Source organism: Giraffa tippelskirchi, chromosome 13, assembly GCF_054371585.1.
Source record: "Giraffa tippelskirchi isolate mGirTip1 chromosome 13, T2T-mGirTip1v1.2.pri, whole genome shotgun sequence".
Classification (NCBI taxonomy): domain Eukaryota; kingdom Metazoa; phylum Chordata; class Mammalia; order Artiodactyla; family Giraffidae; genus Giraffa; species Giraffa tippelskirchi.
In genome coordinates, this window is record NC_137287.1 from 1,971,779 (window position 1) to 1,985,315 (window position 13,537).

Below are 13,537 nucleotides of genomic sequence, written 5' to 3' on the forward strand. Positions count from 1 at the left end.
GATGTCCCTGCAGATCTTCTGATAAACACACATTTTGAACCTAATCATAATGGTACCACAGGCTTCCCAGGTGACACGAGTGGTGAAGAACTCGCCCGTCAATGCAGGAGACATAAGAGATGTAAAAGATGTGGGTTTGATTCCTGGGTTGGGAAGATCCCCTGGAGGAGGGCATGGCAACCCACTCCAGCATTCTTGCCTGGAGAGTCCCATGGACAGAGGAGCCTGGCAGGCTACAGCCCACGGGGTCGCACAGAGTCAAACACGACTGAAGCGACTTGGCACACAAGCACAAGGGTATTGCATAAAGAGTCATATTATGATCGGAGGTGATGCGAGCTGCCTCAAACCTTGTTGCTCACCTGCCTTTGGAGCCATTTGCTAAGTGAACAGGCAGGCCCCTTTCTTCCAGGGCAACACTCACCCTCCTTAGACAGTCAGTGCTGCTGTTTTATTCCTATGTTTGTGTAGGTCTACTCCATCTCACTGCTGTCCTTCTTCCCCAGCAGCATGGCTACTGAGGTGGAGTGGAAACCTTTCTGTTCCAGGGCTAGGGACCGCATCATGGGAAGCAATCATCAACTCAGAAATTAAAAGAGGAAATAATCATTACAATAGGGAAGAAATATCACACCCGTCTACGTGAATGCACTTAACCGTCAAACGAAGATCTTTAAGATGATGGAGCACGGACTGCACCGCAGGGAAAAAAAACAAGAAGGCAAAATGCGGCTGCGATTTATTCTGAGTAATCTCTCGCCTAGAAAGGACCACTTTCCGCTTCATAATCATTTACCAAGGAAGTTGCTGCAAACTGGGGAGGAAGGACTCAGGTTATGGAAATTGGCGGGAGGCAGGGGGCGGGAACTGGGGTGGGGGCGGGGTGGGGCTAGGGGCCCCCCACCCCCCCGCTGTCTTCCGGTTGTAGACCGGCAGCCCCAGGTCACATCCAGAGAATCAGGCACGAGAGTCAGAGTCCGGCAGGGGGACAAGGGGTAGAGAGGTGACAGGGAGGTGCCCACTCTGGCGAGGGCTGGTTATTTCATACCTCCAAGCTAAGGGAGCAGAGCTGCCTCGAGAAGGAAGAGAATGACGGTGATTTCACGGCCCTCTCTGCATGCCGAGAGGGGGCTTCTGCGGTGTTTTAGCGCCCAGGAAGCAGACTTGGGGAGGATAAGACATTTGCAGGGCCTTTCTGCCGGTATTGGCAGACCACTGTGTACACCCCTACTCACCATCTCACCCTAGTTTTGGATGCAGTGGATACAGCTTTTGGAATAATTAAGGAAAGACTAGGTATCCCAAATGAATTTTAAGTCACATAGAATTTTTGCCAGGTTTTCCTTAATGCCGTGTGTAGGCCGCCCAATACCCTGATGCTGAAAATGAACTCTGGGGAGGAGGGAGGGGGGATGGAAAAGAGGGGAGGGAGGAGAGGCAGCCGGCTGCCTTCAATATGAGCATTGGTGCAGCTTTCAGAGAAAATGCTTTCAGCTGTTCACCACCGAGTATGATGTTAGCTGTGGGCTTGTCTATATGGCCTTTGTTATGTTGAGGTATGTTCCCTCTTATGCCCACCTTCTGGGAGTTGTTTTTTTTTAATCATAAATTCATGTTGAGTTTTATCAAAAGCTTTTTCTGCATCTATTGAGATGAGCACAGGGTTTTTATTCTTCAGTTTGTTAATTGATTTGCAGATACGGATTGATTTGCAAATCCTTGCATCCCCGGGATAAAGCCCACCTGATCACAATGTCTGATCCTTTAATGTATTGGATTTGGTTTGCTTGTATTTTTTTTTTGAGGATTTTTGCATCTGTGTTCATCAGTGACACTGGCCTGCAGCTCCCATATTCAACCAAACATTTAGAGAAGAGTTAACACCTGTCCTTCTGAAACGGTCCCCAGAAATTGCAGAGGAAGGAATACTTCTGAACTCATCCTCTGAGGCCTACATCACTCTGATATCAAAACCTGACAAAGGTATCGCGGAAAAGGAAAATTATAGCCCAGCACTTGGAAACAATCTACTCGATTCCGTGCAAGACGCCTTTTGCTCACAGGAAGGTAACTACTCCCCAGATCCATGCTGTCCTTGAGTTCTGTTTCAGTTAAATGCCGGACACTCACACAGCTGCAAGTTAGACCAAGGAGCCTCCGGCGGCTCCCTCGGCTCCTTGCCCACCCTGCACGCACGCTTTTCCATCAGTCACCACGTATCTCAGGCTCTGTCCGCGTCCCCTCGAACCACTGCAACGGCTCCAAACCGCTCCTGTCCATTGATTCAGGCACAAAAACCGAGCCAGGCGTGGATGCCCTGCGATCCGCCCGGACACCAGAGCAGATTCAGGCGAGGCTTGCCCCAGCCCTGCTGAACCCTCTTCAGCGGCTCCCTGTGCCCAGCGGGCATCACTCAAGCTGCCCCGCAGGACCCAAGGGGACCCGCACGCCAAGGCCCTGCTGCTCCCAGTGGCCTCTTTCCTCCAACCTCGCCAGACCCAGCCTCCCAGCCCCGAGGAGCCCTGCTCCTCCTCTGTGCGTGCTCCCTCGCCGAGACTCGCTCCTCCGCACGGCCCTCCCCTCTCTGACCTGCGGCTGGGTCTCCTCCAGGCTCCCAGGGCGCTGATGCAAAGGCCCAGCCGGCACCGCCAGGGGCTCCCCGCAGGCCTGGACGGGTGAGGCGGCCTCCCGGGACCTGTCCCCAGCCCTCTCCCGCCTCCTCACCCCTCCACGGCGCGAGCCCCCTCCTCACTAAACGCCCTCCGCGCGGCAGCCGGCCCCGTCTCGGGGCGCCCTACCTGGCCGGAGGCTGAGCTCACGGGCGCAGCTGGGTGAGGAGCTGCAGGTGTGAAGCGGCGCCAGGCGGAGGGCAGTCACCCTGGGGCACTCGTGCCCAACAGTCTGTGTCTCCGGAGCCTGTGAGCAGACCTCGGAGGCTGCAGGTGGAAACGGGAGGAGGCATTGGGACAGGCTCCCGTCTTCCTGCGACTGTGCCCGTCCTGCCAACGGGTTTCCCTGTCCGCACCTGCTGGTTCAGCTAACAGGTGTGACTGTGCGTGCTCCGTCCTGCCCGAGTCTTCGCAGCCCCGGGGACTGTAGCCCGCCAGCCGCCTCGGTCCACAGGTGTGCCCACTTGTATTCTTGGGTCGGACGGTTCCACATCCGGGGCCTTGCCGACCCCCCAGGGCCCGCCCCTCCCCGGGCAGCTGGGTCCTAGAGACCGTAACCAGCTCAGCCGGGAGCACACCTCCCTGTGCAAACCGGCCAACCCGGAGCCCACCGCCCTCGCCTCCTCCACCGGCTCCTGCCCTCTGCGCCACCGTCTCCCTGCCCTCTCCTCCCTGGGCAGGTTCCACACAACCGGGGACGGGCCCTGTGCCCGGAGCCTGCTGGCATGATCCAAACCAGCCGGTCCTCAGCTGCCCCCCTGCTCAGCCTTTATGGGTGAGCAGACGTCTGGCCGTGCCCATCAGGCCGGGAAACCAGTGACCCACACGGACTAGCTGTCCCAGGCAGGGCCGTGGCCCCGGGGGGTGCAGTTCCTGAAGGACTCACAGCGAGAGCCTGTCTGCCCACAGCACTGCCGGCAGCTGGAGAGACAAGCTCCCCACCGAAGGGGGGGTCTGGGGGGCGTCCATCACAGCCCCATCCTCCCGGCCTCTCAGATGACTAATCGGTAAACCACCATCATTAGAACGTTCCCTTGTTCACTTTAGTTTGCGAAATCTCATTTGCATTCACTGCGTACCTTTAACATATTATTTGTCGTCTGCTGATATCACGGGGTACGTTAATTGCAATAAAGGAGAATAATGCCATTGAACAGTGTTCACAGGCCCCCTGGAGTGGGTGCGTGAAGTGTTAAATAATTAGGTTATTGATGTTTTAAATGCCTGATATTATAAATTCTCGGTGAGTTGCTTCGTGATTTTTGGAGAGAGTTTTAGTAATCTGGGGGACTTTGGGGTTTTTGAACCTGGGAAGGCATTATATTACACCTCTTAAAATAATGGGATATAGAATGGCAACCCACTCCAGTATTCTCGCCTGGAAAATTCCATGGACAGAGGAGCCTGGCAGGCTACAGTTCATGAGGTCGCAAGGAGTTGGACAGGATCGAATGACTGACAACAACATAGTTTCCTGTTAGCGAAAATGTTGCTCTCTGACCCATTTTAAGGAGCATCTTAGGTTGTCTTTTTCACTTAGCAATCTGGCATGTAGAACCGTAATTCTTTCTTTTGAACTGTTACATGGGGACGTCCCTGGTGGTCCGCTGGTTAAGATATCACCTTCCAGTTCAGGGGTGTGTGTTTGATCCCTGGTCAGAAGCTAAAACCCAACTTGTTATTGGCATGTATATATATATATATATCATATATATAAAAATATATAAATATATATATATATATAAATGGACTTCCCTGGTGGCTCAGATGGTAAAGCGTCTGCCTACAATTTGGGAGACCTGGATTCAATCCCTGGGTTGGGAAGATCTCCTGGAGAAGGAAATGGCTACCCACTCCAGTATTATTGTCTGGAAAATCCCATGGATGGAGGAGTCTGGTGGGCTACAGTCATGGGGTCACAGAGTTGGACAGGACTGAGCAACTTCACTTTCATTTTCATATATATATATATATATATATATATATAAGCAATATTGTAACAAATTCAATAAAGACTTTAAAAATGGTCCACATCAAAAAACTCCTTAAATAGTTGCATGATATTCTGTAATATGGATGTATAAAATTTATTCAGCTCCTCTCTATTGATGAAAATTAAGTTTGTTTCCACTTCCCCACAGTATTAACACAAACAATCCTTTGACATCCTTGGATTGTTCCAACTTTTTCTCCACTACAATGCTGTAGGAATCCTTCTTTGTCCCTGCTTCCAACCACGCTACCACAGACACCCTGATACACACCTTTCACGCACCACTGATCTGACTCGTGTAGGACAGATTCCCCAAAGTGCGAATACTTGTTCAAAGGACATGCATTTAAATTTTTCATAGCTATTTACTGTGAGGTTAATTCCCGTAGAGGCTGCAGCAATCACGCTGTTTCACAAGGTCTGTGAACACCTGACTTCCCTTCTGCTGCCAGCGTTGGAAGCTGCTGCCGTTTGAATCATTTGTTAATGTAACTGATGAAGAAGGGTGTCTCGTGACCAATGTAGTTTGCTTTTCCTTGGTGGCTTGTGAATCTGAGCAACTTTTCCTAAGCTTGTCAGGCAATTTGGATTCTTTCCTCTGTGAATTGTCTGTCTCTGTTTTTGGACGGCTTTTCTCTAAAGTCTTGGTTTCCTCATCCATAAAATGGGGGAGCAATGGTACCTACCTCGTGGGAGTCGTGAAGGCTTATTGTCTTAATGCATGTGAGGCCCTTGCAACACAGAAAGTGCCCTTAGCATCACTGGTGAGCAGCAAGCTGTGGTGGCAGCTTCATCACTGCTCTCTCCGTCTGGTGGGTGGCGCCGGGTTAGGATGAAGGTGCCATCCAGGACTGGTGGAAGGCAGGAGCCTGCAGCACTGGAACCTAGACTAAGAGCTAAACCTGGGGAACTGAAATAGGGGGCGATGTTGGTGGGGCCTTTTGGGGTCAAAAATGGGGCTGATCTTGAGCAGTAGCCGTGGGGAACAGTGGGCATGGAGCACCAGCCAAAGTCCGAGGACCAGCATCCCGGTGAGATGAACCGATCGTTCACCCCCACCCTGAGACTCAGAGATGCCGAGTGACTTGCCCACGGTCACGCAGCATGTGACCAGCAGAGCAGCAGCGTGAACCCGATTGTCTGACCCCCCCTCAACCCCCAACCTCTCTGCTGTCCCAGCTTAAAAGATTGAACTGAAGCTGCTCTGCTGTTGATGAGGGACCCTGACCACCTGGGTCCGTCCATAAAGCCCACATGGTTGCCTATTCTTAATTTCTTGGCTAGGATTTTAGGAAGAAGATGGAAAGCTCCCGAAGTCATTGTGAGGCTTCTGCGATCAAGCAGCCGATGCATTTGTTACCATACTAATTGGAGCAGAAATTAACCGAAATGCTGAGTTTTTAGTAGAGAGTGATTCTGCTGCAGGTGTCAGTAATTAGCGAAGAATGAGTCGTTTGATGTTTGTAGACACAGCCTTCTCAACTTTCTGTTCAAAAATAAACTTTGTAGGCATATTGTTCCGCACAGCTCCTGCTAATGCATGTGTCTCTCTGATGCTGTAATTCAGCATAAATATTTTAAATAAATCAATGACGCTGTCCTCCAGGGGCAGCGCACAAATGAAATTTTCAAAACCGAAAGAATGAAATATTTTTTGGTGAGAAAGGCAGACACCTGCAAGACAGCCGCATAGAAATTACTGTTTTCTTGCACTCTCTTCTTTTCTCCCTCTCTTTCTTTTGGTTTCTTGGGGGTATAAATAATTCACTGCCAATATCCTGTCCTGAGCAGGGACTGAGCAAATAAAGAGAATGCCAGTGGAGATCTGCAGACTTTGGAAACGGCCTAAGAAATCCCACTTAGACTAGACAGACATTCACTGGTAAGTCCAGGATGGCATTGCTCAGCACAGCCTGAGTTCTGAGATGGGAAGAGAAGGAAGGGAAACTTACAAATACACAGAGGTGCCTTGAAAAGAGAATCTCCTCCTTTATCAAACCAAGCTGGTTGGCCAACTCTGAGATGTGAGAGCATCTGTGTTTTTCAGCAGGCAGAATTGGAGCTTGGGTGGTTTTTCCCCTTATGAGCAGTAGTTGTGTACATGTGCGGGTGTGGTGTGTGTATTTTCAGGCTTAGGATTAGTGTTTGCATCACACATAACCTGGTTAGACACACCCCTCATCATGGGTACTTGGGTCCACATTTTACTCTTGACCATGAAGGGTGCCTGGCCCTTCCTACCACCTGGCTGGGTTCTAGAACATTCTCTACTTATGGCTACTGTGTGAACCATGCATCTGCCCGTAGGCAAACTGAGGATTGGCCAGCTGGAATGCTGCAGACTGTGGCAAGGTGAGGGGACCCTGTCTTTCCCTGACCTGATCAACCATGATGGATGGCGCTTGTGCTCGAGGCTGCCAAAAGTGTAGGGGGAAGTTGGTCCAATGGATTCCCTTCAACCATCCAGCATCCTTAAGGATAACTAGCACCATGGATCCAAACATATGAATGTTTGGGATTTTCCTTAGTGAAAAGTCTGTCTCTTTGAAAACAAGTCATAGCTATCATCCAGGACGCCCCCAGGAGGCAATAATGCACAGTGATTGGAATATAAGTTTTGGTTTCAGGAAGACTTGAGTGTTCCCATCTATAAAATGGGCTGGTAACAGGCCCTCTCTCACCTGGCTGTTGGGAAGATTCCGTCAAGATGCTCTCAGTCTGGGGCTTGGCAAAGGGATAGATAACATGACTGCCCTATGATCCCTGGATTATTTCACTTTGAAGAGTCCTATGGACTTGATCCATTAGGGCCCATGAGAGGGCTTCCAGCAGCTAGAACAGGTGAGGGGTGGGTGGACACAGCAGGAAGAAAGCTGCTAAGATGAAACAGAAGGAAGAAAAAAATCATCCTGTGGCTTGAGATCATTCTAGTCTGGGTGACCCTGAGCAGTCCTGAGTGGAACTAGAGATTCAGTGCTGGAGAAGACTCGAGAGTCCCTTGGACAACAAGGAGATCCATCCCGTCAACCCTAAAGGAAATCAATCCTGAATATTCACTGGAAGGACTGATGCAGAAGATCCAATACTTTGGCCACATGATGCGAACAGTTGACTCATTGGAAAAAAACCCAGATGCTGGGAAAGATTGAGGGTGGGAGGAGAAGGGGGTGACAGAGGATGAGACGGTGGGATGGCATCACCGACTTGATGGACATGAGTCTGAGCAAGCTCCAGGAGATGGTGAAGGACAGGGGAGCCTGGCGTGCTGCAGTCCACGGGGTCTTGAAGAGTCAGACACAGCTGAGCAACTGAACAACAACAAGAAAAGCAAGGAAAGGAAACTTCGGGTAAAGGGCCTGGTGCTCCCGGCAGGAAGACTGGAGTGGGCTGCTATTTCCTTCTCCAGGGAATCGTCCCGACCTAGGGACTGAACCCACATCTCCTGCATTGCAGGCAGATTCTTTACCATCTGGGATGGAAAGCCACCGGGAAAGCCGGGTAAAGGATCCGGCACTAAATATTTACGGCTTTGTGAGCCATAGGTCTCCGTGGCAACTACTGGCCTCCGCTCTTGGAGCCTGAGAGCGGCCCTGCTCCAGTCAGCACTGCTCACAGAAGAGGCAGGGACTGGCCTGGGGCTGTGGTTGGGCCCGCCCTGCTCTCCAGCCCTTTTGCGGTGCAGGGGGCTTCCTGCGACCGCACACTGTTCTTCCTGGTCTGTCCCAGTGGTACCCACTCCTTGGCGGTAGAGACCTGGCTCCGGTCCCAACCACACTTCCCGGGCCGTGGGACGTTGGGAAAGTCGCTGCACCTTATTCACATCCTGTTTCTCTCTTGGTACGAAGTGGCCTTTCGCTCCCCCCACCCCCAGCTCCCAGTACTTCGCCTCACCCATTCTCCCCTAGGGCACGAGGTAAGTAAAGGCCTTTGAAAACTTCAAAGCACCCAGGAATCTAAGGATGTTTTGCATCCATTTATCTCATCCAAGGTAGGAAAGTGAACCGCTGGATATGAAAGGCTGGAGAGGAGCTAGGTGATTCATCACCTCCTTGAAATCCTCCCAGGTTAAATCTCTTTTTCAGAGAATTTCCTGGGGAGAAGTCAGGGCTGCATTCCAGCTAACAAATCCATTCCTTTGCTTTGACTCTGAACCAAATTCTGGGACAGCATCAAAGCCAGCCTCCAGGGGCCTGCCTGGGGGCCGTCTGGGCCCCTCGCCCCCCCTGCCCTGCCCTCACCCAGGCAGACCCCCCTGTACCCCGTTGAGCTCCCCATGGCTGAGCCCCGCTGGGGTGGAAGTCTTGCTCATTAAATCGGGGAATTGAAGCATGTCCCCTGCCTCATTCTTTAGCCTACAGGGGATGAGGGCACAGAGCAGAGAGGTCGTGTCTCCGGTCCTGAATCGGTTCCCTTTGGAAAGCAGAGAGTCAGAGAGGAGGCGACGATCAGTGAGCCGTGAAGACATCCCTAAACTAAACGGGAGGGTGAAACCTCAGCAAGCCCCTCAGGCTGACTCGCCCTGCTCAACCGCCAGGCCCGGGGAGGTTTTAAGAGGCAGGCTGTGATTCTTTCTCCGAGATGATGCTGGTCCCGGGGGGAAGGGGACCTGTTAAATGGAAGTAGCTAACCCCGTGGGGACCAGCCTGTGCCGTTTCTACTCAGTCAGGTTTTGCGCTGGAGAAGTTGTTTCATCTTTTAAGTGGATGGAAGGGACTTCCCTGGCGGTCCAGTGGTTAGGACTTGGTGCTTCCAAGGCAGGGGACCCAGGTTTCGTCCCTGGTCAGGGAACTAAGATCCTGTAGCAGCATGGCTTGGCCAAAAATAAATAAATAAATAAAAATTTAAAAATAAATTTAAAAAAATGAATAAAAGGAAGGATGGCCTGTATCTCACCAGGGGGCCCTGCCCCACATGTCATTAAAGGAAGAGGAATCGAGACTTTTTTTTAAGCTTATTTTTAATTGGAGGACAGTCGCTTGACAATCTTGTGTCGCCTTCTGCCATGTGAATTGGCCGCAGGTATTCATGTGGCTCCTCCGTCGTGAGCCTCCCTCCCGGCCCTCCAGGTTGTCACAGAGCACCGAGTTTGAGCTCCCTGCATCAGACAGCAGATTCCCACTGGCGGTCTGTTTATTGTATTGTAGTTTACGACGTGTTTCAATGCCAGACACAGACCCAAAGAACAGCCCTGCGCTCCCAGTGAGGGAAGGAGACGGGAGGACGGTTTGAGGGAATCGGATTCTTAGAGCGAGCGGCCCAGGGAGAGCTGTGGTCACAGGTCCTGGTCTGGGAACGCTTGTCCGGCAGCCAGGAACCTCCTTCAGGTCTAGACCAGCTTCTGGAGGTGATACAATTAGCAAGAGGGGGTTACGCTCACCCTGGGGGCAAAGGCATTCTCCCTCGAAGGGAGAGGACTTGGAAGTAATGTTGGAGGGATGAGGGGACCTCCTCCCAGGGAGTGAGGCCTCTGGACGGGCCTCTCTGAGTTTCTCCTTCCCTTGCCAACAGGACGCTGGGATCACCCAGGGGTCGGATCCAGCCTTCTTGGGAGCTGCCAGCTCGGGGAGGGGGGCACCGATGGGCATCCACGAGACTGGGCGCATCTCCATGGCCGGCTGCCTGGCTTCACGCCTCAGATGCTGACCCGCCACCTTTGGCTCCCAGACTTGGCTGTGGCCGGCAGGCTGTGACAACCGCTCAGACAGGAGAGCAGCTCGGCTTAGAGACGCAGCGTGAGCAGGCCCCCTGCCACCTGGAGAGCCAGTGGGGGGACACGGGGCTTCCCAGGTCAGGGGCCGGCGCCAACGGCTTCACGGCCCACTTTCCAGAACTTTCCTGAAGCGGCTGGAGTGGCTGCTGTTATTTCTGCCCTGGCCTTTATTGTTTGAGGTCCATTTCCAGAAATATAAGACAGCTTGTGGGTCACGTTCCTCATTTCGCTAAGTTTTTTTGCTGCGAGGCTTGCAGGATTGCTTCTCTTGCACCCATGGCAGTGGAAGTGCAGAGTCCTCACCACTGGACCACCTGGCAAGTCCCCACAAAGTTAACTTTTAAAAATTATTTTTAGATATTGCAATAAGCTGCACGTGTACTACAGCATGTCTGTTTGCTTCAAGTAAAATGCTAAATGATTTTAGTTTGCTGTTCAGTCATTAAGTTGTGTCCAACTCTTTTCGACCTCATGGACTGCAGCACGCCAGGCTCCCCTCTCCTTCACCATCTCCCAGGGTTTGCTCAGATCACATCCACTGACTCAGTGATGCCATCCAACCATCTCATCCTCTGTCACCCGCTTCTTCTTTTGCCTTCAGTCTTTCCCAGGATCAAGGTCTTTTCCAATGAGTTGGTTCTTTGAATTAGGTGGCCAAGGTATTAGAGCTTCAGCATCAGTCCTTCCAATGAATATTCAGGGTTGATTTAAGAAAGGAAATTTAGTTTAAATTAGCTAATTATGGGGAAAAAAATGCTTAACCCACTGTGTGACGTTCCTAGGGTAGACAGAGTCATGGAGACACAAAGTAGAAAATGCATCCTCAGGAGAGGGTTGGGGAATTAGTATTTAATGAGCAGAGTTTCTGTTTGGGAAGATGATCAAGTTCTGGAGACGATGATGGTGAAATAACAACGTGTATTAAGCTGCTGAACTGTACTCTCCAAACGGGTTAAAGTGGTGGAGTCTCTGCCATGTATACTGCTCCAATGCTTAGGCCACCTGATGCGAAGAACTGACTCACTGGAAAAGACCCTGATGCTGGGAAAGATTGAAGGTGGGAGGAGAAAGGGGCCACAGAGGATGAGATGGTTGGATGGCATCACTGACTCGATGGACATGAGTTTGAGCAAGCTCTGGGAGATGGTGATGGACAGGGAAGCCTGGTGTGCTGCAGTCCCTGGGGTTGCAAAGAGTCAGACACGGCTGAGCAACTGAACTGAACTGAATTGACTGAGTTTTAAATGCATACACCCCAATCTTTAAAAAATAATGAGAAAAGTCTCATGGGGTGTGTGAGAATTAAATGGTTAGTGTATAAAGACCCTCGAAGAGTGCCCAGGACAGAGCGGTCCTCAGGAAATGCTGACTGTTCTTACCCTGTCTTTGTACTGAGACTCTGATAGGTGTCCAGTACAGCCCCCAGACTTGCGTACTTCTCACAGAGCCCAGCAGAGGGCGACAGCTCACACACATCGCAGGTTGGGGCAGGCAGAGAGGTATTCATACTTGATCAAGGGAGCGTTTCCTCTTGTCTGTGTTCTCAGCACTCTGGGTTTGCCTTCTGGGGTGGGGTGGGGGTCACCATCTCCTCCCAGAGCTGTGGGGGTACACCCTGCAAGAAGCCCAGCTCAAAAAGCAGCTCTTTCTTTCCCATGTGCAAAGGAGGCTCTTAGCTCATTCAAGCTCCTGCAATGAAGTGGGCGGTGGGGAGGAGGCTGATAATGAGCAGACAGTACTTCTCATAGTTCTGGGGGCCAGGAAGCCCAAGATCAAGGTGCCAGCAGACTCAGTGCCTGGTGAGGGCGCTGTTCCTGGTTCATTTTCTCACTGGGTCCTCACCTGGGGGAAGGGGTGCGGGAGCTCTCTGGGGTCCCTTCTGCAAGGGCACTGATCCCATCATGGGGCTCCACCCTCATGACCTAAGCCCCTCTCCAAAGGCCCCACCTCCCAACACCGACACGCGTGACTTGTGGGTGCTGGGGAGCGACACAGACATCCGGTCCGTACAGAGGAGCAGAGGTCACGTCCCTGATCCAGTCCTTGCTTTCTGGACTGTTCCTTCAGACCGATCTGGAGATTTCTTTCCTCCTGCCCTCCTGCGGTGGGGGGGGAGTGGGAGGAGGGGAATGAGTGCCATCCAGGCTGGCCACCTCACAGACCCACTTCTCAAGCTGTGATGTGCCCGGATGAGCTGAAGAGCTGGATAAAGTGATGGGCTCAGTGGGCATGGGTTCGGGCTGGTCCCTGGATAAAGTGATGGACTCAGTGGGCATGGGTTCGGGCTGGTCCCTGGAACAGCTCTCTGTTAGCAAGTCCAAGACTCTTAGAATGCCACTGGCAACGGCCCCAGGGGACCATGTGGCCTGGCAGAGAAATGACGCGAGCGGGCTCTCCCCCACTGGACACGATGCACAGGGCTGGCAGAGGGGACATTTCCAGCCTTGCCACAGCTCCCGGTCAGCGGAGAAGCCTCACTGGCCTCAGGAGCCGGGTGAGGAGAGAGTGGAGCTGGTAACTACGGAGGATGGCATTGAGCTGTCAGGAGTTCAGGAGCAATTAGGAGCTCACAGCAGATCCCACTCGACTTCATTGCCTGGGGCATCAATAAAGCCCCAGGGAGCGCCCCGGGCGGTAGAAAGTTCCGGATGCACCTCACAAAAAACTTTCTGCGTTTCCTTTTGTGGAATGTTCCCTCCTAACAAGGAAGAGATAATGACCCTGTCTCTGCCCGAACCAAGAATCTAACCAGAACTTTCTTGGGCATGCACTCTGGGGTGGGGGACGGCCAGGTCTCACTTTCTGTGGGGAGGGGGAGTCCTGTGTCCGCAAGCCGAGGTCTGCATGGGCCCCTCATCCCCCGTTCTGTCTCTCAGTCCGTCCCTCCCTGGCCAGGAAGAAATGGTGGGTTAAGTGAGGGAGGTGATCACCACGTTGGAGGGTTTGTTTCCCTACTTTCCTCGCCCGCTCAGCACACTCTCTCCCTCTGCTCTTTTAAGAAATCTCTGGAATTCACTGAGGCCAGAGTGTGGTCACCAGCTTTGTCTGCCCCAGAGCAGAAATCCTGCTTCCCCAACGTGCAGCTGCAAAGAGGCCTTGGTGAAACTACGTATTCCACCCCACACCCAGAGAGAAGAGGGCTTCCCAGGTGGCTCAGTGGTAAAG